The 24,071-nt window shown below is 38.5% G+C and overlaps 1 long non-coding RNA gene across 6 annotated transcripts in view; it reads left to right on the forward strand.

Annotated features, from left to right (window-relative positions):
- LOC144317274 (uncharacterized) overlaps window positions 1-24,071 on the forward strand; it is a 178,155-nt gene that overhangs the window by 19,767 nt on the left and 134,317 nt on the right. The window lies entirely within an intron of this gene.

Genomic DNA, 24,071 nt, shown 5'->3' on the forward strand with positions numbered 1-24,071 from the left:
CTACTTTAAAAACTTACTCATTGGGGCATTGGGGTGGCTCAGTTGGTTAAGAAACAGCCTTCAGCTCGGGTCATGATCTTAGGGTCCTAGGATCCAGCCCTATATTGGGCTCCTTGCTCAGCGAGGAGTCTGCTTCTTCCTCTCCCTTTGCCCCTCCCTTCCACTAGTATTGTCTCTCTCTCTCTCTCAAATAAATAAAATCTAAAAAACAAAAGCAATAACAAAAACAAAAAGAAAATTTCAGTCCTTTGTTTGTTTTTATTTTATTTTTAATTTTTTGGCTATTGCCTCTTTTGTCCAGGCCAACCACTCTTGGGTTTTCACTTAAACCAGTATTCTCAGTTTGGTCACTACAATCACCATTTTAATATTCCCTGTGATGTTGCAAATGAAAATCCAAATCATTCTTATCTTGTGAAAATCATATGTTAGATTTGATGATGAAAAGGAAAAGTGCTTTTAAGAGGCCCAGTATGGATGTACTCATGTATTTTAGCATTTTAATAACTACCAACTGTGAATTTGGTTTTGGCAGAACACACTGTCACCTTTATGGATATTTCAGTAGTGGCTGTTGATTACATGATTTGACATTATTTTTTCTAGAATTGCATTTATAAAAACTAACTACATTAAAATGAAGCAATCATACTGTTTACCACCACTCTGTGATATAAAAGGTGAAAGGAGATTTCTGATTATTTGTTTTTCCACACCTGGGTAGTAAACAGTAATATGCATGCATTTTATTATAGTAAATTGGCTGGAACAGATTTCCAGTTTGTCCTTTGTCTATTGAAAACCTGCACCTAGGAGAAGTAAAAAAGAATTAAATCCAATATAACCAGGTTGTATTAAGTGCATAGAAGTCGTAAGAGAAATCAGCACTCTGGGGTTCCATTGTAAAGTAAAAGAGATAAGCCAGCTGTTGAGGAAATGAGATATGAACCCCATGAAGACATAGAGCTATTTTTTAGACTGCGCCTGCCCTAAGGATTAGATTTAGATCAAATAGCTTGTTCTTAATGCCTTCCGCCAATCTTGCTAGCCTACTCATTGACAGATACTTTGTCTGCCCCAACTCTCAGGTCCTCTGTTTTCCCTGAATATCCAAATACTACCTGTTTCTGATAGTCCCAGTTCAATCTTATTTCAACTGGTCTCGAGTTTCAACGATTTCCCTCCCATCTGAAATATTTCATTAATTGGTGAACTGGGTAAAACTAACATTTAAGTATATGCAGCACAGTATTGCTCAGTATTATGGCATGTGTCCATATCTTTATTCCCTATGTAGATTGTAAACTTTAGAGAGCAGGTACCATGTTTCATACTACTGCAATGTCTGCCCCAAGAAACTCTGAGCATATGTCTAGTATATACTTATTACTTGAGATATAGTTTCCCACAGGATTGCTAAAAAGAAGGGAAGAACATTCTAAGAAGATGACTTGGCTTAACTAAATGAAATCTCCCTGCAGGATGGACTAATAACTACTCATGCAATTCATTTGCTGACACTTGAATTTGTACCAGATTTTAGGGAATGGAGAAAAACAGGAAGTAAAGGTGGTGGGGAATCAATAGGGGAGAATTCTATATAGACCCTCATTAATTCTGACTCCTTTTCCTTATGAAAGTTCTTTCTATCTTAAATATGATTTATAAGCCAACGTATACTCACTGCTATATGAAAGCATAGCTTCTTCTGACAGCTGACTACCACTTCATTAAATTTGCAATTTATTCCCATTTTTCCTTCTTTTTAGCCAAAAGCAAATAGGCATTATTGTCTCTATTTCCTGTAACAGTTATTGCTACCATTAATCTCTCAAATAAGTTTTACAGAGAGGCATAAATCTGCCCACAATACCAGATAAGACAGATACTCAAAGAAATATATAGTTATATATAGTTTATATATACTTATAGTTATATATGCTTATATTAAAAGTGACACAATTTAAAGTTGGATTGTATTCTTTTAAAAAAATTGTATTTTGTATGTCAATTTACTTGAACATCCATGACTCCATTCACATACTCCTGTGCATTCATTTAAGAAATAACAAATAATATACTCCATAAGGTAAGTGAATGAAATTTAGGACATTCCATTAATCTAGCATTTTAATTTTAAAGATGGGGTTGCCAAATTTGAGAGCAACCAAAATGTCCTTCAATAAGTAAATGGATGAACAAAATGGGTATATACAATGGAATATCATTCCACTATTTTATAAATAAACAATTGAGCCACAAAAAAACAGAGGAAACTTGAATGCATATTGCTAAGTGAAAGAAGCCTGTCTGAAAACACTACATACTGTATGATCCCAACTATATGACATACTGGAAAAGGCAAAACTATTCAAAGAGTAAAATAAAATGATCAATGATTGCCAGGAGTTCACAGTGAAGGAGTAAAGGAGGGATGAACAGGTGGAGCACAGGACATTTTTAGGGCAGTGAAACAATTCTGTATGATAATGGAATGGTAGATACCTGGCATTATACATTTGTCAAAACCCATAAAATGTACAACACAAAAAGTGAACCCTAATATAAACTATACACTTTATCGTAATAATGTATCAAAATTGGTTCATCAGTTGTAACAAACGTACCACAGTAATGCAAGTTGTTAACAGATGAGCCTGGGAGAAGGAGGGGTGGGGCGATGAGGAGACATATGAGAACTCTCTGTACTTCCTCCCCAATTTTTTCTATAAACCTAAAATTGCTCAAAAAATAAAGTCTATTTTTAAAAAAAGATGGGAACATGTTTTTTTTTTTCTCATGTTATATGTAATGAGTTGTATTCTTTAGTTAAATCTTTTTTTATCTCTAAGATAACTGAAAATCATAAGGGCTAAAGTTGTTAATGGTTTGTTCAGGTGAATTTTAAAATCTTAATATAAAAAATGAATGTTAAAGCAAGTATGTTCAAAGGTTATGTTGTCAAAATATATGAAGCAGTAGTCACAGAAGGATGGTTGATAAATATTATATGAGAATATGCTATAGCACACCCAGAATCTGCAAGCTGTCATGCATGTGTGGGTGCATCAGCTCTTGTCTGCCATCCTTAATCTAGCCAGCCTCTCCTTCTCCAGCTTGTCAGAGAAGTGAATGACTTTTGTGTGAGGGGAAATAAATGTCTCTGGTTTCATCTCAGAGGAACTAGTCAAATTTTCAAAAATGGATCCTGACTTGTAACACTTTGAGAGATTGATATGTATATGGAAAAGATTAAGAAAATGAATGACTTATGGGACCCCTGGATGGCGCAGCGGTTTGGTGCCTGCATTTGGCCCAGGGCGCGATCCTGGAGACCCAGGATCGAATCCCACGTCGGACTCCCGGTGCATGGAGCCTGCTTCTCCCTCTGCCTATGTCTCTGCCTCTCTCTCTCTCTGTGTGACTATCATAAAATAAATAAATAAATAAATAAATAAATAAATAAATAAATAAATAAAATGAATGAGTTAATTATGATGGTAATTGAAATTAATTCCATATTATCTAACATTTATTAAGTGCTTGGTTAATGACAGGTATTGACAAAATGCTTTTATAAACATGTATACAGCACTTACTTAACAAATATCTAATAGGTGGCCACTATATGCCAGGCATTATCTTCTTTATTTATCATTATAATTCCATAAAATGAGAGCTCTTATTATCTATATTTACTGATGAAGAAAATGATACTGTCAAGCTTAATAAAATTTCCCATGGTCAGAGAGTCAGTAAGTGGAAGAGTCAGAATTCTGACTTCAGAGCCCAAGCTCTTAGATGCCAAATTGTCTCATATAATACACCAAACCTGAAATTATGAAGCTATACTATAATGCATATCTTTGTTCCCATATATGGAACAAGCAAGGAGATAAGTCAAGTGAGAAGTAAAGAAAGAGAGATGAGAATGAAGTCATTTTGTTTTAAAGTTATACATTTTTGGTACATTTTGGTAAAATCTTTGAAGTTTCATTAATTTCTTCTCCCAGTTTTACCTTAACTGACAGTATGTTGATAAATTTTTAACAAGTGACTCTCTAACATGAAAAGCTCTGATTTATAGTATTTACTAACTTCTGTGGTATACGTACTCCCACCATGACTGATACCAATGTGACATAACTGAACACAGAGTTGATAAGAGACATGCACCATTGGTTCATGTAACCTGGCTTCCACATACCACTGTTTATACCCTGTCAAAATGGGCACTTAGTAGTTGAGAAGTGATCAATTCCAGAAGGAAACTCTTCGAAGATTGAGGATTGAGGTTCTCTGTTATTTTTGGTACATTGGGCTTGTTCATGAAAAAATCTAGAGAGAAGAGAAATTTTTCCACAGATTTTATGGTATTCCATTCAAAACTTATGAGGACCTTGAGTAGTTTCTCAGGTGATGAGCTGATCTCAAAGTTCTGGAATTAAAAATGTGAGTGTGTCCAGCTGTCTAAGCCAAAGGTAGATTTTTGACATTGTTGCCAGATAACTGACTGAATTAATTCTGTGGGTTAGTCATGGCCTCTAGCATAAACTGATAGGGAGGAACAAGTAATGAAAATAGGGAATAAAAATATTCCTAGAAACTCACCTATAAAGAACTATAATTTAAAATGTACATTCAGCATTCCCAGTGAGAGCCGATACTGGGAAAACTGCCACACCATGCTGGCCTCTACATTCTGGCACAGCAGTGCTCTGCTAGAAGGAACTGCTCTCTGCAGCAACTTTCATTTCTGTTTATATACTGCCTCAGGACTCACAGCCTGGAGGGGTGTGAGTGCAGGAAGCATAGACATCCTTGGGGGTTATGCCTTGAGGGTATGTTTGGGGAGCAGTGTTCTGCAAGCTACAGGAAACTCCACCCAGGCTCCACCTCCTAACTTCAATAAATGCTAAAACCACTTGTTCCTCACTTGGCTCAGTCATTCCAAAACAGCTTGGGTGCTTGCCATGCTATCCCCAGAAAGTCTCATTATGTGAGTAATAAGCCTCTTCATACCCTCTGGTTACATGGTGTCACCATCAGTCTTGATACCCAAACCAATGTCTAGTGTGGGATTGATTTCTCTGTAAATAGGACAACCACAGAACACTAAACTAAATATACTTATTAATACCTAAAAGACCAGAAGATCTGTGCAATCTGTATAGTCACATATTTATGTAGCTTGCACCAAGGGAGGGAACGCACCAGAGTTTCTTACTGGCATCTAGTGGGGCAAAAAGCAGGGAAGGGAGGTGTGGGGCCTGAAAGCTGTTGGCTTTCAGTGGCTAAATGCCAAAGTGGAGTATTTGCATTTAGATATTAAAATAGTCAAATATAGTTTTGCTTGAACTTCACCTACAGAAGGATACGGGTAGGATATGTCTAGATAATAGCCATTTGCACTGAGTGATGAGTATGTGGAAGTTGACTATGCTATTTTACTTCGGTATGATTTGAATTTTCCATAAACTTTTTAAAAAGTGTAGTCCAGTATAATATCAGAGATTCAACCTGTCACCCAACTTAAGCTTCTCACTTTTTGCCTGATTTAGGCTTAAAAATCTACAGAATAGAGTAGCGTGTAATCAGTTCCTTTTCCCTTTCCACACATTTCTCAACTTCCTCTTGGCAGTCTTGCTGCATTGGGAGCTGGAAAGACAAAGAGACAAAGATTGTGATCCAGCACTGGTGCTCTCCAGAGGATAGGAGTTGCCCAAATGTTGAATACTGGGTCATTCATTTTTATGGATTTATGCAGACTCTGTGAATCTTTTTACTTGGGCCTGCTTGTAGCCCTAATTCCAGGGTGGGAATGCAATCTCTGGTTGGCTATTTACAACATCCACAACCACCCCCATCCCCTCCAGCTGTATGACTTTGGTCACTTTCTGCCAGAGATGCCTACATCTGGAAAGAAGTCCTCCAGAGCAGTGTCTTATCAACATGATTCAAGACCAGTTATTTTTTATATGCCCATATGGCTCCAGAGAGACCCATGATAGGAATACTGTTTACATTATAAGCACTTTCTGTCTGTCTTGCTTTGAGGGAATCTATAGACTATCTTTACCCTTCAAACTTTCCCAGGTAGGATTCCAGTGCAAGTCCTTAAGGCCCTACACTCCAGCTAACCAAGAGAGTATCTTTAAGAACCAGGAGGCTGTGGGGTCAGCAAATTTCTATAGCTTAACAAATATCCTTCAGGAGTGGGTGGTCAGCCTCCTCTGCCTTGGCAAGGGCCAATGTCACCTATGAGTAGCTCCTAGGAAGCTCTTCTCACATAGCTTGTTGTAGAGAAAAGCCAGTCCTCTTTTCTTACCCCCAAAGGGTGATACACTGCATTCTGGCAGCTGTCCCCAGAGGAAATCTTCACTCCTAACCTTCCCACAGTCTCCCCCTTTTTTAATGGATACCCTGGATGTGGAATGTGGAGTTAAAGGTGGCCAAGATGTGTTTTGGATTACCACTTAGCAGATTTTGCCTAAATGCTTTGGCATCTCCTTTTAGAATGTACAGACAATTAACACTCTTCCTTATCAGCTTTGAAGCCTCAGCCAAAATTCTAAAACAACAGGGAATTCACACTTAGCATCCTCCTTCTTGCATTTGCAATCATTTTAAGGCAATGTTGCTCATGACATTTTTTTTGGGGGGGTGTATTATAAAGTGTGGCTGGTGGTTATTTTGTAAAACCTCTTAGGAATTTGTAGGAATCATATTTGGGGTGATGAACACTTATAGGTACAGGACACTGATGGAGAGACATGGGGATTCACAGAAAAAGGCTCACCATTTGCATCTACAAATTATTGGACTCAAATGATTTTAAAGACTAAGAGCTGAAGAAATCAATGGGAGTTAGGGAAAGTCTACCTATGTCTACTCTACTGAATGCTAGAAAAATCTTTGTTGCATTAAATTATGATCTAGAACTTCATTCTTTTCACACGAGATACAGAAAAAGAAGCAAAAACAGAAGAACTGGAGGGGAAGATGTCATTGCCCAGTGCCTACCAATATTCTTGCCCAAACGAAAGTAGGCAGGACCTAGTAACAGCACAGATCCTCCTAATGACAAGAGATGAAATTGAGCAATGTACCTGTTTGATATCATTATTAAAACAGGGACTTTCATGTCAGTTTATGTATAGCTCTGCCTTGTATTCACTAAGAGAAATAGTTTTAATCAAGTGGTGTTTAGAAATTTCAAGGGATTTTATATGTAACAAGAATCTTAAGTTCTACCTTTCAGCCCTGAGTCTTACAACAAGCCATTCAGTTGGGGCGTGTGTGCGTGTGCGTGTGTGTGTGTGTGTGTGTGTGTGTGTGTGTGTTGGGGCGGGAGGCAGCAGTTCTCTTCCCTGCCATCTGGATAGCACTGTTCACTTTGACTCTGGGGATCAGAGTATGAGGTGAACCATCTGGATTCTTTCACCCTCCTGGTGATGTGTTAGAAGGTACCTGGCACAGAGGACAGATTTACATGGAAACAAAAATAATAAGGTAAGACATGAGAGACCCTGAGAGACCAGCCCTTTGCTTTGAGGCTTTGCACCACAGAGCATACGGGGGCTGTTCCAGGGACTTGGGCAGGGAGGGTCTGCATGGAAGTGTAGCCACTCACCCAACTGCTGAAGCCAGTCCATTGAAAAGATCTCTTTTACAGATTAGGCTTTTGCTTTCCTTTGAAGGAAACCTGCTGCTGCTGTAAATAGTAATGATAATAATAGTAACAGTCATAATAACAACTATAGCAATAAGTTTAAAAACCACTGATATGGTTCAGCTCTCATATGTCCTAGGTGAGGGGTTTGGAAGGAGTAAATGATTTGCCCAAGCCTGTGGCTGGGTGGTGCAGGAATCCAAACCTCCTGACATCCCTCAGGGCACACATGTACAGTGTGCTAGCCTATGTGCCTCCCCAGGGATTCCCCTCTAGCCCTGCGTTCCCCTCCTCCCATCCCCCTACTATACAGGGACCCACAAGAATCGTACCTTCTGAGGTGAGCAGACTTCTGGGTCAGTCATTTTTCCTTCATTCCATCTTAATCCCTCTGAATGTCAGCAAAAGCCAGGAATGAACAATAGACTCTTCCAAAACAAATCTCTCTCATGTCTTTTTTGTCTTGTTTCTTTTGTGTCTGTCACTGAATAATTCTTCCCAAACCTGCTCAGATCACTCAAATCCTTGAGCCTGTATTGAGGAAAAGCAAGAGCACACAGCTGTCTCTATGTGCATGGATATGTGACTTCTGGCATGTTGACACCACCAGAATGAACTGAAACTGAGATCTTTCCAGTTGCAGAGCAAACTCCAGAGGCAGAGAAGGGGGAATTGAAAATCAGTTCAGGAAGCTTCCAACTTCACTTCATAGATTGTTATATAGAAGTCAATACAACATGTGTGCCAGTCAAATGAGATAAGGTCTGTGAAGAGTTTGGATCATTTATTAATTCAGGTGCACAAATTAAAGCAAGAGACCCAGAGACATTCGTGGGGGTGGCCCTGGGCTTTATGATATCTGGTTCTAGTCCTGGCTCTGCCACCAACTAGGAGCATGAGAAGGCCGCTTTACCTTTCCAGGCCTAGTTACTTCCTCTATAAAATGAGTGGTTCCTGCCAGCTTTTGTAATTTAGGATTCAATCACATTTAGGGAGCCAAGCCAGATTTCTGGCACTGCTGTTTTGTAAGGCTGATTTTGACCTAAGCATATGCAATGCTAAATATAATATTTTAACTGCATTTCTGTCTCTGTTTATGGCTTCTTTTACTAAGCCAAGATGAGCCTATTTGGTTCAAGGCTAGATTGCCTGGGTGTGTTGAGCATGTTCAGACTGTACTGCCTGTAACCGCAGGCTTTCTGGAATTGTCTATAGAAAAGCAGCAGGAATTTCAAACAAGGCTATACTCATAGTAACTAAACTGCAAAAACAAAGATCCTTATTAACTGAGTGAAATCTATGAATATTTGGGCTGAAATATTTCTATTTACAAAGTAATACCAACTGAACATCAGGAAGTCTGTCTCTTTCCCCTGGACAAGGCTGCTTAGGGACTGGATAGCCCTCTGTAGTGTCCTCTGTATGTTCAGAAGGGGATTACTATGGGCAGATGCCAGAGTGACCCTACAAACATATTCCTTTCAATAGGTTCACTACTTTCCTTCTAACCCTCTGCAGATGCTCAATTGTATGCCACCAAGGATCACATGTGTCCCTCTTCTATGAACCAAGCAGCCCCCCACCAGCAGCATGATCTGGGAGCCAGAACCTGCCCACTGCTCTCAGCACATTCTGAGATTCTGTCAGGAAGTGATGACTGAATTGCACAGAGAAGGATCTTGGCAGAGCCAACGTATAAGGAGAGATCTCTAGTTTTTGGTGGTTTTATTTTTCATTGCAGATTGAAAACCTGCCCTTCTATGACTTGTGCCCGGAGACTTTTTGGGAGGCCCTGAACCCGGGATAATGAAGAAATGATAGAAATTCATTTGGGGAGTCAAATGGAGAGGGGGGACTGCCTTTGATACAGGCAATTTAGTGGATTATAGTAATAGTGAAGGCTTGAGATGTAGAGTTTTTAAAAAGTGGACTATTCCTGTTCTTACATTTGTTTGTAAAGAAAACCATATGTCTTTAAATCACTCTTCTGTAAATAGATAACCTTTTTGCAGTATTAACAAAACAAAGCAAAACAAAGCACTTGGGAGCAAAGCAAACCCAGTTGCATAAACACTGTGGGATACAAGTCAACAAGCTCTGCAACTCTGCTGTCAAGGAGCTCTCAGGAAGCCACCACTGTGGTCTGGAGAAGGTAAATTGCGTTCTGTGGATGTTACCAATATGTTCAATTACAATGAACATTGATAGTGGCAGCCAGAACCCAGGTCTTACGACAGCTGGAAGAACACTAGAAATGGAGAACTATCAATCACGTACGCTTGTTAAACACTAAGGACCAGGGCAGCTCATCTGAAGAGGAGGTAGAGCCTTGGCAGCAAATACTAAAAGGGCAATCACGCGGTGTAGGCTCCTCTGCATGGCTGCTGATTGGGAGCTCACGGTTACAGAGTCACTAGAAAAACGTGCATCTGGGCTATCAAATTTTTGTAGATGGTGTCTACAGGGCAAAGTCTAAGTATGGAGTTGGGATATGGAAGTGGGGGAAATATGGCAATGAATTTACAGAAATAGAAAAGCCACCAAAAAATATAAAGAGAAGAACATGTCCTTTAAAAGAACTGTTATTATTGAGTTTTTTGGGAAAGAAAATCCTCTCCTGGCCCCTAACAAGCTAGTGGGGGCAGTGAAAAGGTGAGGAGACCCACAGGTTTTCCGACCTGTTCTCATTAAATAGGGAAGAAAAATAAAAATGTTTTTGTGAATTTTAGTTGAACAAGGAATCAGATAAGAGCCTCTGCGTTTTCAAGGCATTTCCACAAAGTATTCTTTGCTCTTACTACCTCCTTTCACAGATATGGAAAAGGTGTCAAATGACTTGTGCAGATCCCACAAAGATTTGTTGGAAGGTTGTGATGAGAAAGCCACCTGACCAGACAGAGTCCTTCCTCTTCTCTTGAGTGGCACCATTTAGGCTACTCTAAGCCTTTAAATGGGAGTGATTTTGAAATGATATTCAAATGAAGCTCTTATTTGAGCAGCTTTTTCAGCCTTTTTTTAAAAGCCCCTTTTATAATAAAAATAGTATCAATACTTAGTCTGGTATATGGATAAAATAGATGATAATTATAATTTCTCGAGCACTTACTATGTGTTGGGAAGTGTAGTAAGCACTTTGCATACATCACCTAATGTAATTCTCACAGTAACCCTTTTAGGCAAGTGATATTGTTTGCCTCAATTTGAAGATGACTGATCTGAAGTGCAGTGTTAAAGTTACTTGCAAAGGCTAGGGAGCCAGTGATTATTGCAGGGCGGATTTGACCTCCAGTGTGCCTTGTCTGTAGTTGTGCTGGCATTAGTAATCCTGTATCACTTGCAAGGATGGTTTTACCACTAAAAGAGGTCTATATTTTCTACTCCAGACCCCTAGAATATTCTGGCAAATTGGCTAAGAACATTGCTTTGCATCAGAGGGACCTGGGTACAAATACTGTCTCAGCAATTGGTTGGTTGTGACACACATCTAGGATTATAGGATTGGTGGGAACATCAAAATTAAGTTTAATAACTTTATAAACTACCAGCAACTAGTAAGTTTTCAATATGATGATTATATTGTTTCTGCTTCACTATAAGGCTTTTCTGAAAAACTCAGCATTGTTTGGTTATATCCGTTCCACCTTCTCTCAGCCTTCACTAAGCAGCGTAGTGGGGGAGCGGTATTTCTTTCAAATAATTATTGAGGACCAATTATGTCAGACACTGTGCCAGGCGCTTGGAATAGAGAAATAAATAGCATCCTTGATCTTAAGGACATTACTTGACTGGTAAAAGGAGTAGCCCAAAATAATCACAGTAGAATATGATAATAAGGGCTTGAATACTATACTTGGGAGCATAGAGGAACAACTGATTCTATCAGGAGGCAGACAAGAAGAGTTCACAGATGTGCAGTGAGCAAGAAGAGTTCACAGATGTGCAGTGAGCAAGACAAATAAATGGCAAATGCAATGGTCCCTGGCTGGCTCAGTCAGTAGAGCATGTGACTCTTGATCTCGGGGTCATGAGTTTGAGCCCCATATTGGATGTAGAGATTACTTAAAAATAAAATCTTGTAAAAAAATAAATAGCAAATCTAAATCCTAAATCCTCTCTAAGAAAAGATGGCAAGACAGCATTTTTTCTATGGTCCTTAATAAGCATTGTGTCAAGACAAAGCAAAGACATTATCTGAGGCTGCCCTAGGTTTGCCCACAAAAGGAATGGTAAGACTTCTGTGCCAGGCTAAGAAAGTGATTCCTCACAGAGAATGCAAATCCAGGCTGAGGGTTTGTACATCCTGGGTTTTTTCTTTTTTTTTTTCTTCTCCTAAGAAGGCTACTTCTCTCACTGTTAAGAGTTTCTATTCAAAAGAGCTCTACTGGAGAAGATGGGCATGATCCCTTTCATTGGTCATCATTGGCTTTTGCTTTGGTCACTCAAAATACATGTTTTTCACTTGAAATCTGCTCTCAGCTCCACCAATCAACCAAGAACCTAGGTTATCCCAGTCTCTCCTGCAGCAGTTTCCTTGGCAACCAGGGCCCAGCCAGAGAGCTCACCAAACCACAGTGGGACCAAGTGAAACCCTGCATGAGTATCAGCGTTCTGTCTGTTTTTAAAAAGTAAGAGACCACACCAGAGACTCCCTCTCTTGCAAAAATGCCTACCCAACTACCATCACTTTGGGTTTGTTGAGTGTCTTTTACCAGTACACCTCAAAGTAGATATACTTTTGCATCATGAGTCTTACCCTATTGAGATAAATGTCATTATTCACATTGTTCTTTTAAGGAATCACCAGTGAGAAAATCGAAGGATCCTCCAATGGGCTCTTCTGTTTTTGTTTTTTGTTTTTTTAAAACTATGTGCACGGCACTCCCTTGCAATTACTATTTCAGAATGCCACACTACAATGCTAAAATGTTGGGGTGAAAAATCAAAGAATATTGTATGGTTCCCTAATCAGCATTGCCCCATTGATCTTTCACAGTGATCAAAACTGAACTCAACTGATGTCCAAACCAGGTGTTGTGTTTGTAGTTTATAATCTGGTTCGCTGGGGATTGTCAGTGAAAAAGGTCCATGTAATGGGTAAGAGTAACTTTTCTGTCAACCACTGCTCATACCAGGTCTGTTCCTAAGGACTTCCTAATAGTGGGGGAAAATAGTGAGGCTTGCCATTTGAGTATATGAAACTTTCCAAACAGGGAACATTTAGGACAGGGCTTATCAAACCCTAGTATCAATGTGAATCACCTGGGGAGCTTGTTAAACACAGATTCAGTCTCAGGTGGGACCAGAGCATCTGCAATTCTGACAAGTTCCCAAGTGATGATTCTGTGGCTTGTCAGAGGACTAGATTTTCAGCAGCCAGAGATCAGGCTCTATGTCTGTATTTCCGTGATGACGTGTGTGCTATGGAAGTGGGAGAGAAAGAAAAATACACCTCTAATTCTTGTAGGGCTTTCAGTATTTTAAAACACTTTAATATATATTCCTCTTAAGCAAGCAATGTAAGTATTATTGTCCTCCCCTCCTATTTTTCCCCTCAGTGACACATAGCTAATGAGATTCCAGATCCAAGTTTTCATGTCTGTTCATCATAAAGGACTAATCCAAATAGAATATTTTTGTCATTATTAAGGTGTTTTGTTATTATAGTATGTATATGATTTAGAAAAGCATTACGACTATTATTAAACACACACATAATATTGAAATACTCTAAACCTAAGTGGGCTAAAGTTACTAGGAAATTATGTCCTAGATCACAAAAAGGTTCATAGAGACATCTCTGAGGGAAGGGGGTTTCTTTAGCAATGATGTTTCTTCAGAAACTCCCATATTCACAGTCAAGTGAACTTTGCTACTTTGGCCTGATATTTACTGGCTGCTGTTCTGATTTATTGAGATTCCATAATTCTGGTGGGAATAATGAGATGTCCAAGCTGTAGTGGGTTGAATGGTGTGCTCCCTCCCCAACATGAAAGTCCACCTGGAACTTTAATGTGACCTTGTTTGGAAGAAGAGTGTCGATTTAACTAAGGTAAGGCTCTCAAGATGATATCAGTCCTGATTTAAGGTGGACCCTAAATCCAATGATGACTGTCCTTACAAGACTCAGAGAAGAGGATAGAGGGGACACAGGGAGGAAAGGCATGTGAAGATGGAGGCAGAGAACGGAGTAATGCTTCCACTATCCAAGGAATGCCAAGAGGTACCAGAAGCTGAAAGAAGTAAGGAAGAGACTAGAGACTTTGGAGGGAGCTTGGTCCTGCTGATGCTGTAATATCAGATTTCTGGCCTCCAGAACTGTAGATACATTTTGTCATTTTAAGCCTTCAAGTTTGTGGTAATTTGTTGTGGCAATCCTAAGGAACAAACAACTGCTTCCAAATCTTTCAATGGTTAAAAATGGCCTTGCCTTGGCAAGCTGCTCTCAGTGCTGTTGATGCTCTGTCCTAGTGTCTCAGGTACTGGTCTCAGCGTGGCAAATCTCTATGGCACCTACAGGAGAGTGTGGTGGTGTTAGCCCTGGAGTTTGGGCCGCTTTCTATTAGATAAATGGAAATGATATTTTCTGAACAGACATATCTGTGCACTGAAATGAACTCACTGTACTCTTAAAGGAGGGGAGTCACAACTCTGAATTTATGCAACAAAATAAGACCTCTTGACTAATTCTTGATGGAAATAAGGCAAATTTTGGATATGTTTATAATCATGAAATATTTATACTCTTAGATTGTTTTTATGCCTTGAAAAAGGCTCTTTCCCCATAAATTTTTTCTAGACCTTAAGCTTTAGTCAGTCACAGTCTAAATCTACTTCACTTAAGACTTCCCTGGTGGTACTGCCCCCTCAGAAGGTCCTTCTGTCTTTAGCTGCTTCCCACAAGCTGCATGAGGCCCTACTGCCATCTTGTGGCATTGATGTGCCACCACGCCCATTTGTTAAGGTTTCAATTCTCACCAACAGAGGGCAGAGATGGAGGCCTTGGACTGGAGATTGAAACCCTTTATAATTTTGAGCTTTTGGCATTCAGCTGTCATGGTAGGGTGAGATTTGAAACTGAATATTAAAAAGAACCATATCATGTGATTTCTGTTTGCCTGTAATTTAAAGCAGTGGAAATTCGCAAATATTGTACAGCCTCCCTGGGGGTAAAAGCATACCGCAGATATACCATTTTGAATTTCCAACTCTTTTCTTAAACCTCACCCACCCTATGCTGTAGTGATAGCTAACAGGCAGGCATTTAGGGTAGAAAGATGATGAAGGTCAGAGTTCAGGAGGCTGACAAACACCCTGTCTGGTACTTACTTGGCTTCCTGTTAATTTGGACCTGAGAAGCCACCCAACTCTAAATTGATGGAACTTTTGTTAGATTGCTTGTTTATTTAACTCTAAACAACTGGGGTTTTTGATGGCCTAATTTTCTAGGAAATAGGATTTACATAGCTCAGAGTCATATTTACTATGTGGCTTCTATTAAATTAGAAGAATCATTTTCTCTGTGTCTCCATCTAAATTTTCACAACAGTGGAACTTTCCTGACTGACACCAATATTCCCCTTCCCCAACCTTTAGTGAAATTGCCAAGCAGGTTAAATCTCAGAGCTCTCTTTAGAGCAAGAGTGAGGTTTTGGGAGCTTCTATCTTTTTTTCTACCAATATTTAGACAGAAGCTCAAAAAACTGTTCCTCAGTTTGCTAGAACATCATTTGGAAAGGCTTCATCAAGAGACAGTATTCCAATATCCTAGAACATTGCTTCAGAAGTATCAACTTAACAATTTTAATCAAATGAATCCGAGATCTAAATGGTTGAAAAATCATTACCAGTTTTACCTAGACACTATTCTTAGTAGAGAAAAAGCTGCTGGAAAAGATGGCTAACCATAAAGTTTTGCTTTCTAGGCCTGGACCCTCACACTTTTTTACTCAAAGTAAGATCCACCAACTCTTGCATCAGCCGAGAGAACAGGGGCTGGCTTCATAGGTGTACATAAACTTGTATAGTCACTTGGGACCTTGTACTTAGAAGGACCCCGCACTTGGCTTAATGCTCTGTTGCCACCATCTTGAAATTCTTAATAATTTTTTTAAAAAAGGGGTTTCTTGCATTTTTATTTTTTACTGAGCCTTTCAAATTAGTACATCCTTCCTGGAACCTTTTTAGAAACATATAATCTGAGGTCCCACCTCAAACTTCTAAAATTGAATCTGAATTATAACAAGATCTTGAATGAACTGCTACAATACTGAAGTTTAAGAAGCACTGATCTTGGCTACCTCTGAGGTAGGTCCCAGGTAGCATAGGAAGGCTCAGATGAGTGAGTAGCAAGTGGGTTGTTGGTGGAGAACATGGGGGATAATCTGCATTCTCTTTAGAGCAGAAGAATCAAAAGTCATTTAGACTGGAGGGGTATGGATGGGGCAGACTTTGGGAAATCATTGGAGGATAGAGAAGGAAAATGTGGGAAATTATTTTATTATATAGGAAATAACATCTTCAAAACTATTTCTTTTAAATCATAGTGACCTGTCACAATTTTTTGAAAATTCAATCTTAACATTAGAGTACAAAAGAGAACTTGAACAATGAATGGCCACTGGTTTTTGACTTTGGGGTATAGTCTGATCAGGTATTGCTGATTGAGCTATTGTGGCATGGAATGGGCCAAGAATACACATCCATTATTATGGTCAAGCTGCTCTTCATCTCTTCACTGTTTCTAGGAATTTCTCCCTCTATTCCTCTTTTTAACTGTCAAAATTCCTCTTCCTCCACCCCCTTTCTCTAGACATGTGCACTTTGCTTTGGAAAATTTACACATTTACAAAAGAACAGATTGGAAGAGATTTGGACCTTAGGCTTTAGTTGCTTTCAGAAAAACAAGAAATCCTTGAAAAAGAAGCTTCAATAGGTCAACTGCTAGCAAGAGTGGTGGTGGATTTATAGAGTTTAATTTAAAATTATACTGTTGTGGGGCACCTGGGTGGCTCAGTAGGTTAAGTGTCCAACTCTTGGTTTCGGCTCACGTCATGATCTTGCAATCCTGGGGTAGACCTAGAGCTCTACCTGGGCTCTGTGCTCAGCACCAAGTCAGATTCTTTCTCCCTCTCCCTTCCTCTCTATCTCTCTGTTTGCCCGGGAAATGTGTGCTCTCTTTCTCATATTCCAAAAACAATATTGGTATGAATATTTCACAAAATCAAAACATCTTTTATGTGATGATACAGTTAGATAAAGCAAAACCAAACCAAACCAAACCAAACCAAACCAAACCAAAAAGTATTGTTTTTGGAGTATAAGCTGGAAAATAGCATGCAAGCAAAATCTTGGCTTGTGGCAACAAGACTATGGAATTTACTTTGTTTCTCAACTGCCAGGGCAATAGACCCCTTGAACATTATAACTGTAGCTATGTTGGGTGTAGGAGATGAAATTTTTGTATTTATTCAAAGGAGATTGAGTTTTAATAGACTGAAAACAATAATCTAGGAGGAAATGGAGTTCTCAATCTTCTTGCCATTCATTCATTCCTATAGTCTTGTTTTTGGTACACATTCTGTGTACCAACCACTGAAGTTTAGTTTATGTCATTGTTTTTATCTTGAATAATTTCAAAGGATTTACAAGTTTCACCAAACCATTTAATTATAACAATATTGGAATAAAGCATAAAAGAAAGAAAAAATAAATACACTATTCGTGAGCTTGACTGCAGTTGACATGAGAGTATAATTGTTTAGCAGGGTAAATGGAGCCAGGGCAAATTGTAAAGTCATTGTAGTCAGGGTAACTTGAGACCATACAATGGATTATACTATTCCTACAGTGGTCCAAGGAAGCAATTTCTACAGTGGTCCAAGGTCTATGAACTTGGATGAAAACAACAACAACAAAACTATACCTTTCTTTTTCTTTGTTTTTCTTGCCTCTAAATGAAATTGAGCATTTCTTTCAATTGTTACTGTAGGCAACAAGCCATAGCCATAGCATAGCAGTACTTATGACCTTGTTGTCAATAAAATCATAGATATTTTTATATCATGTTACAGTTGTTACAGATATTTTGAACTATCATGTATGTTATCATCACTTCAAAATATAATGGTCATTGGATTTGTCACTTTATTTAGTACATCAGTAAAGAAGTCACATATATTATTACATTACAAATTGTTTTTTAAATGTTTTTAATTTTTCTAATATAATTAATTTCTTTTGTATCTTATGTACTTTTTAAATGAGTCTAATATTATTCTAAGGAGGAGCCCATAGGCTTTGCCAGGCCCCACAGGGACCCGAAGCATTCTAAACACTAGGGTAGAAGAAAACACAAGTCCATAGAAGAAAATTATTTTCCCAGACACTAAATAAAGTATAGAACACACAAACAGCATCATGTGCGTCCGTTTGCCAACAAAAAGATATTGAGTGATATATTGGAAAATAAATTCAAAATGGATTAGAGAGCTATATGTGAGACAGGAAACCATCAAAATCCTAGAGGAGAACACAGGCAGCAACCTCTTTGACCTCAGGCATAGCAACTTCTTACTAGATACATCACTGCAGGCAAAGGAAACAAAAGCAAAAATGAACTATTGGGGCTTCATCAAGATAAATCTTCTGCACAGAGAAGGAAACAGTCAACAAAACTAAAAAGCAGCCTATGGAATGGGAGAAGATATTTGCAAATGACATATCTGATAAGGGATTACTATCCAAAATATATAGAGACTCAACATCCAAAAAACAAAAAATCCAGTTAAGAAATGGGCAGAATACATGAATAGACGTTTTCCTAAAGAAGACATACAAATGGCTAACAAATACATGAAAAGATGTTCAACATTACTCATCATCAGGGAAATACAAATCAAAACCATGATGAGATACCAGCTCACACCTGTCAATATAGCTAAATGAACCTGGGAAATGGTGGATGTTGGCAAAGATGCAGAGAAAGGGAAACCCTTTTACACTGTTGGTGGGAATAAAAACTGGTGCAGCCGCTCTGGTAAACAGTATGGAGGATCCTCAAAAAGTTAAAAATAGAACTACCCTATGATACAGCAATTGCATTACTAGATATTTACTCAAAGTATACAAAAATATTGATTCAAAGGCGCATCGGCACCTTAATGGTTATAGCAGCATTATCAACAATAACCAAATTATGGAAAGGGCCCAAGCAAGTGTCCATTGGCTAATGAATGAATATATATATATATATATATATATATATATATATATATATATACTCAGCCATAATAAAAGAATGAAATCTTGCCATTTACAGGGACATGGATGGAACTAGAGTATATTATGCTAAGTGAATTAAGTCAGTCAAAGATAAATACCCTATGATTTCACTCCTATGTGAAGTTTAAGAAACAAAGCATATGAACATAGGGGGAGAAAAGAGGGAGAGGCAAACCATAAGACAGACTCTTAACTATAGAGAACAAACAGCGTTGGTGGAGAGAGGTAGTGGGAGATGGGCTAAATGAGTGATGGGTGTGAAGAGGGCGCTTGTGATGAGTACTATTATATGTAAGTGATGAATCACTAAATTCTACTCCTGAAACTAATATTACACTATATGATAACAATTGGAATTAAAAACTTGGTGGCAGCTTGGGTGGCTCAGCAGTTTAGCACTGCCTTCAGCCCAGGGTGTGATCCTGGGGCCCCGGGATTGAGTCCCACGTCAGGCTCCCTTCATGGAGCCTGTTTCTCCCTCTGCCTGTGTCTTTGCCTCTCTCTCTCTCTCTCTGTGTGTGTCTCTCATGAATAAATAATTAAAATCTTAAAAAAAAACAGAGAAAAAGGGAAAGTTACATTTTGTAAAAATATATATAGCCAATGAAAGAATTTTTAATTTATACTTAATAAAAATGAAAAGCAAAACATTATGAAAAACTTGGCAAATCTATGGTGGAGTGAAAATCATGATAAAAACAAATTAGTGTGATCTGCTTGGTTTTACATTATGTGTTGATAGAACTTGGAAAACCTAGAGGAATGAAGAGATAACAAAATACATACTAATCAGAAAAGCCATGGTCATATCTTGTGGATTGTACAACAAGGAAAGGAGTCCTAGAATGAAGTGCCTATGGAGGAAGATGAAAGAGAGATTCTAGCATCTAAAAGAAGGCTAGATAGTGCATACCCAATGAGAAAAAGAAAAAGATGATTTCAGTGAAAAGTAAGTTCCTCTCCACCCGGAAAAATGGGTGGGCGTTCAGAGATGTGGGAGCAGACTTGTGGGTACAGTATAGGTTGGTAACCTCACATAGCAGAAGGCAGTCAGAGAACATTAAAAGGTTGAGAATTCCTGGGATAGAAACATTGCAGGAATTGTTAACTAAATTATCTAGGAAATGGTACTAAAAATGCTGGTGAGAGTAGTTTTGCTGGGCTAGGTCAGATGGAGTTCTCTGTTTGCTTTCCAGGAAGTGGTACTGACTAAATGCAAGGTTGGTCTAGAAAAGTAGTGAGTAATCAGCCCCACTGAAAGTGCCAGGATTGGACTGAAGAAAGCAAATGTGGTATGGGCTGTGGAGGTTAGTACTTCTGTGGCCTGAGTGGAAAAAAAAACCTTTCTCTAGACTTACCTGACTGTACAGGAAAGAAACATTGCAGCAGCGTTGTTGGGTGGAATAGAGCAGGCACTAAAGGCTAGATTTGCCTAAGAGTTCTAGATTCATATGCAGTTTTCACACATTTAACTTTGATGAATATTAGTATTTGATGTATAGCAGTTATAACAACTAACATTTATTCGGTATTTACTATGAATTCAGATTTTATCGTAAGAATTCACATATTTACTACTTACCTTAATCTTCAAACTAATGCTATGAAGAGGGTAGTATTATTATTCCATTCAACAGATATGTTCTATAGTATGGTTTTATTAATTGAACTCTTAGTATAACAATTAAATATCTAACTTTTAATTAACCTAATTAACCTTTTGATTTTTTTAATCATCCACAGATCTGGAGGTCAGCTGGGGCAGCTCTGTTTCAGCCTGGGAGTTGGGTTCAGGTCTGTTTCACATGTCTTTTATTCAAGGACCAGGTTGAATGAGCAGTGTCCACCTACAGAAAGCTGTTCCCATAGAGAATGGTCTCTACTTATGTCACATCCACTTAACTTTCCCCGTTAGGGAAATAACTAACACAGAAATAAGTCATCTGGCCAAAGTCAATGGGCCAGGGGTATATAAATTCTCAGCCTCTTCTGTTGTGAGGCACTGCAAAGCAGCATGGCAACGGGTCTGAGTATGTATAATTCTTTCAGAAGGAGTGAAGAACTGGGAACAAAATCTTGCCTTCAAGCTGGAAAACTGGGACCATGAGAAGGAGAAAAATTTCCAAGAAGGAAATCTTCAGTAGTAGTTACAGAGAGGGTCAATAACTGTGCTATGATAAGACTGTTGGAATTTCTGGCTAGATATCATGTTTAGTGGAGCATATTAGCAAAGTGGTGGTGGGGGTGCTCAAACCATATGGCAGTAGAGGTAAGGTTGCCAGATTAAGCAAATAAAAATATAGGAAGCCAAATTAAATTTGAATTTCTAATAAAAATAAATAATTTAAAAATCATATTTAAATTTAATTATTCATTTTAAAAATGAAATACAAATGTAACCGAGTATTCTGTATTTGATTTGGTATGTTGGGTTATGTTGGGATTATGAATGAGTAGTAGGTGAGGTATTGGAGCCAAAATAGAAGAGATCACTATGGAAGTTGGGTGATAAAGGCAAAAGGAGGGATAAACTAGAAGATCTATATAATTAAGAAGAGCTCTATTAGCAGTAAAGGCCTGACCTACATTATTAGAGATCATCACATATATACCCATGATGGATGTATGTTGGTGGAGGGGGGTATGTAACACTGACCATTTGGGGAGCTAATGAGACAAAAGTTTTAGCAGGAACTGGATGCAGCCACCCAGAGCATCTCTGTATGGCAATTTGAAAAAGAAAAAAAAGGAAAGGAAAATCCCAAAAGTGAATGACTCAGTCTCAAGCTATGAGATTAGAGTAACCTGTGTGAGACTAACTAATGAAAGTGTCATTATGTGATTGGCCATGATACTGACCACGTTTAGTTTACACCTAGGAATTGTGAATACTTGCATATGTTGTCTTCTTGAGAGGTACCTGAGGAACCAGGATGGAAGGTAGGATGTGGGAGTTGTGTAAGGCCTGATGACTTCTGAGCTCCTCTAAGAAGGGACTCTATGTATAGATGAGGAGTCTTGGAAACTATTTTTGGGAGCAAATAACTTAGCCTATGGACTGACTCTGGGTGGACTTAAATGCTCCATGGGGCTGGGATTCAGTGCTGATCAGTTCAACCTCAAGGTGTGAATTTTTGTGACTGATGCAGAATTGAGGGTACTGTGCACTGGGACTAGGGACAAGGAGTCAGGTAGAGGTACTCAAAAGACAATTTTACCTTGGAACCAAAGGATAAGTCGGGGGCTCAGCTAAGGACAATTTTGTTCTATCTTTATTAATACTCTTCTTGAGAGCTGGTATGTTATATTCAAGAAGTTTGATAATGCAAATGGTGAGTGCAGTCAGAGGAGGATGCAGAGGAGAGAATTATAGGACAAAAGTTTTAGAAAGAGGGCTCAGCAGATGCAGAAGAGTTCACCTGCCTCCTTTCCCTATTTCCTCACCTCCTGTAGTAATGGCAGAGTGCTTGAGATGTACAACAGGAGACCTTACTGGCTGGGAATGTGTTGGGTCTTTCCCATGTAAGTATCTTGGCTGTAGACATCTTTGCCACAAGCATTTTTACCACACAGCTGTCTGTAAGGCAATTTTGCTATAAAAGGTAAAATCACAAAAAATTTAAAAATGAATAAAATTTTAATAAATAAAAAATCATTAAAAAGGACATAATGAAACATGGAAAATGAATAACAAAATTAAAAAGCTTTTATTGTGAAATATAAAATATTTGAATACAGGGCAGCCCGGGTGGCTCAGCGGTTTAGTGACGCCTTCAGCCCAGGGCCTGATCCTGGAGTCCGGGATTGAGTCCCACATCAGGCTCCCTGCATGGAGCCTGCCTCTCTCTCTCTCTCTGAACGAAGAAATAAAAATCTTAAAAAAAAATTTTTTTTTGAATACATTTAAAATGTATGTAGATTCATGGCAATGCTGTGCAAAAAAGATTTTGTGGTTTGTACCTATCTTTGAAATTTTTCATTCTTTGTATTACACACATTTTTTTTTGCTTGTTGATTTGTCTCTTTGTTCAGCATATACTTTTTTAAAATAAATCTTTCTTCATTAAGCAAGGTATCAGTTTCCAAATACTAGGATGTATATTTGTAACTGAGTTTTGTATTGCTTAATGAAAGCCTTCTACACTGTTGTTTTTGGCATATTGTTCTTGACATATTGTCATTGATAGATGTCCTAAAGTTCTATGGGTTCAAAATTCCATACCATTGTAATAGACCATTATGAGAGCTAAGATTTACATAGTATAAAAATGAAAATACTATGTCAATGGAGAAACTATCAACCAGTTGATGAAACCAACAAAGTCAAATCAAACCATCAACCAGTTTTGTTGTTGTTCTTATGTTATAGAGTGAAATTGCCTGATAGCCAGTTTTAGTTATATGGTGAAAAGGTTTGCGGCAAAAATACTTGTGGACAAGAGGTCTATGGTAAAGATGCTTATGGCAAAAGTACTTAGAACTGGCTGGAAGTTGTGTTAAGGCAGAGTGGTTTGGGTTAGAATTCTTTCCTTTCTTTCCCATCTGATGGACTCTTCATTCTTAAATGAAGTTGATCTAGCTCAACTATCAGGGCATAATGGAGGATGCAAAGTGTTTAGCGGGGCAGGCTCTGGAGTCAGACTTTGGTATATCCCAGCTCCATCACTAACCAGTGCTGTGACCTTTGGCCTGTTATTCATCTTCTCCAAGCTGCAGATCCTACACTTGAAATAGGGTTATAAGAGTTCTTAACTCTTAGGGCTATTGTGAGAATTAAAGGCAATCCCATAGCCCTTTGCATACAAATGAAAATACATTACTGTAATTATTTATGTCATGATCTCTCTTAATAGATAAAGAGCTCCTTTAAGATGGTCAGGGTTTTTTTGTTTGTTTGTTTTTCTTTTGTTTTTCATTTTTACATCCCAAGTAAATATACATGACATCTAGTACTCAACAAAGCCCTTAATAATGTTAGTTAAGTATAATCAGAACATATATCTCCGGCTGGGATTTCTAGATATTAAGTTGTCAAAGTCAGCAAAAAACCCATGAAGACAGCAAAATTGCCTTTCTCATGGTTACTAACTCTCCACCACTGTAGGCCCTGAAGTCATCA

The sequence above is a fragment of the Canis aureus genome, chromosome 7, assembly GCF_053574225.1.
Source record: "Canis aureus isolate CA01 chromosome 7, VMU_Caureus_v.1.0, whole genome shotgun sequence".
Lineage (NCBI taxonomy): Eukaryota > Metazoa > Chordata > Mammalia > Carnivora > Canidae > Canis > Canis aureus.